Source organism: Dipodomys spectabilis, unplaced genomic scaffold, assembly GCF_019054845.1.
Source record: "Dipodomys spectabilis isolate Male_0828 unplaced genomic scaffold, ASM1905484v1 ptg000315l, whole genome shotgun sequence".
Classification (NCBI taxonomy): domain Eukaryota; kingdom Metazoa; phylum Chordata; class Mammalia; order Rodentia; family Heteromyidae; genus Dipodomys; species Dipodomys spectabilis.
The window spans coordinates 962531-965410 of NW_024870992.1; the positions used below are offsets into that span (position 1 = coordinate 962531).

At 34.3% G+C, this 2880-nt stretch overlaps 1 non-coding gene across 1 annotated transcript; it reads left to right on the forward strand.

The window, feature by feature from the left end:
* The first annotated feature begins 981 nt into the window (after positions 1-981).
* LOC122127863 lies at positions 982-1088 on the forward strand. The gene has a single exon (XR_006151311.1). It is a non-coding gene; the product is annotated as a U6 spliceosomal RNA (small nuclear RNA).
* The last annotated feature ends 1792 nt before the right edge of the window (positions 1089-2880 follow it).

Consider the following 2880-nt stretch of genomic DNA (forward strand, 5'->3'; position numbering starts at 1 on the left):
TTTATCAACACTCCTGATTCAAACTCTACTTGAGAATATTTTAGTCAATATTTTGTTCTTAATTTTGCTCTTTGTAAATTCACATGCACCTATAAAAATGGTGTGGCCATCCCAGTAACAATCTCAAAGTACCTCGTAATGATGACTTATAAAAAGTTGTTTTATATTACAACAAGGAAAACAATGCTGCAAATAAAGAAAACCAATAATTAAATATTAATGATTAATAAAATAAAAACCAAATACCATTGTTTCCAGTATTTGAAGTGTACTACATATTAGATTTTACTATTTTCTCATATTCCTGTACATTTAAAACTGGCTAAGATTATGATGTTCAACAAGAGTTTTATAGGCTATGAGTAGTCTTTAAATTTACCCTCTAAGATTACTATTTATGTCTCATCTCATCATCTGTATATGGTTTATATAATCATTTTTGTTCCTCGCTAACATATAAAGTAAGGAAGCCCTAAAGTTTTTACAGAAACTGTGTAGTTAACAAAGTCTTAACTCTTCACTGTTTCTTCATACAAAGACTTTGCAACTTCTCATTAGTAAACTTTCTATAAACTCTGAAATGTACATACTTAGTTGTATATGTCTGCTACCATAAATCTTAAATACTTTATAGAAAAGTTATATGACCTACCAAACAATCTTAATTTTGGCATATAAGCAAATTCCCAAAATTAAACATATTTAAAACATTAAAACTTAAAAAAGAATTTAACATTTGCTGCAGTGTTCATTATGATAGGTGCCTTGTATAGAATAATTGAATTTCTCCTCCTACACATCTGTTGAACAACAAATACCTGGAATTATTTTGTTTTAACATATCTTGAATTTAGTCTTAAATGTGTGCTTATGTAAGAAATACATGGTTCTAAAATTTCACGACAAATCTTTTGAACTTACTTTTTGTTGAATTGTCTAGTTTAAGAAAATCAATTCCACTTTATATACAAAAAATGTTCTGTGCTCAATTCAACAGCGCATACACTAAAATTGGAACAATACAGAGAAGATTAGCATGGTCCCTGTACAAGTGTGACACGCAAATTTGTGAAGCACTCCACATTTTTACAATAACAGATGCTGGAGGGGATGTGGCAAGAAGGGAACCCTATTTCCTTTTTGGTGGGAGTGTAAACTTGTTCAACCACTTGGAAAGCAGTATGGAGGTTCCTTAAAAGATTCCTCATAGAGCTCACAAATGACCAAGCAATCCCACTTTTGGGTATTCACCTAAATAGTCAGCAACAAGAACATATTAAAATTACCAATACAATTATGTTTATTGCAGCATTATTTCCCATAGCTAAGATATGGAACCAACCAGGATGCCCCTCAGTAGATGAATGGATCAAGAAAACGTTGTGAGTTTGTGTGTGTGTGTGTGTGTGTGTGTGTGTGTGTGTGTGTGTGTATGGGAATTCTATCGTCCATCGGAAAGAATGACATCACCCAATTTGTTACGGAATGGAAAGACTAGGAAAAATTATATTAACTAAAATAATCCAAGTCCAAAGAAACATCAGTCACGTGGTATCCCTTATTGTCAATAATTAATATATGTCGTGGATAAGCAGAAAAGGTCAAAAGCTATGTGCATGTGAATAGATAAGGTGATGTTAAGCTTAATGAACCCCAAGATAGGGACACAAGTGGTTTTTTTCTTGCTGTTGTTTCTAAAGTATTTATAATGTACGATGTGATTTTTTTTGTTTTTTATATGGTCCTCCCACACAGAAATAAACTTTTTTTTTTTTGGGTCCAGTCGTGGGGCCTGAACTCTGGGCCTGAGCGCTGTCCCTCAGCTCTTCAGCTCAAGGCTAGTGCTCTACCACTTCAGCCACAGTGCCACTTCTGGCTTTTTTTTCATAGGTGGTGCTGGGAATCGAACCCAGGGCCTCAGGCATGCAAAGCAAGCGCTCTTACCACTGAGCCACCTTCCCAGTCCCCAAAATAAACATTTTTTACAGTCAACCTTGAAAAGCCATCTTGATAGACCATTTCTGTAAGTGGTAGCAGAATATTATTGATGGCTTTGCAAGGTTGCCAGATTGCCTCATTTTGAGATAATTAAAACAGGAATTTAGTCAGCTGTTTTTTTTTTTTTATCATTAGGACAAAAACCCATTGACTCTAGTCCAGGTGATCACTGTGGCCCAGAGAAGCTAATACATTCACTAGTAATCCTAGACCTCTAAAAACAAAACAAAACAAACAAGTAAAAATCTCTGGTAAGCAAGGCCAGTCAAGGCTCCTATCACAGCCTACATGAAGTCAGGCAAAATACTGAAGCTGGGAGTCATTTAGCTGATAACTAATATATTTTTTATGAGGCAGACTGAAATAAAAGACTCCTGAGAGATTGTAGGAAAGACTGATCAGAGGGACTAAAATTGGTCACACAAAGATTGGAAAATAGAATTCCTTATAAAACAAATAAATCATAGAAAGCCTGTGCACGCGAGAACAACACAGAAGACCAATTCCAGAAATGCACATTTTCTTAGAGGTCACCTTAATGAATTATCAATTGAAATTTTTGAAATTTAAATATTTGACCCAAGTGGAAGAAGGACAATTGCTCAAGAGAAAGAAAAAGTCATCACTCTGTTAGGAGGTCCAATATCACATTAAGAAGTAATCAAGCACAGATTTGTAATAAAAAGAGAAAACAATTATTCGAAATGAGGGTTTCATTTGTTTTGATGTAAATGTTTTTGATTTAGGTGCTAGCGATTACCATACAATTGATCCAGTCCCACAGTTGAGTTGACATTGACTGCAGTATTCCCACATGAAGGAAAAGAGAAAATTTACAAATGTCAGATCAAATGAGTTGAGGATGAAGTGTTTTAATAGTAA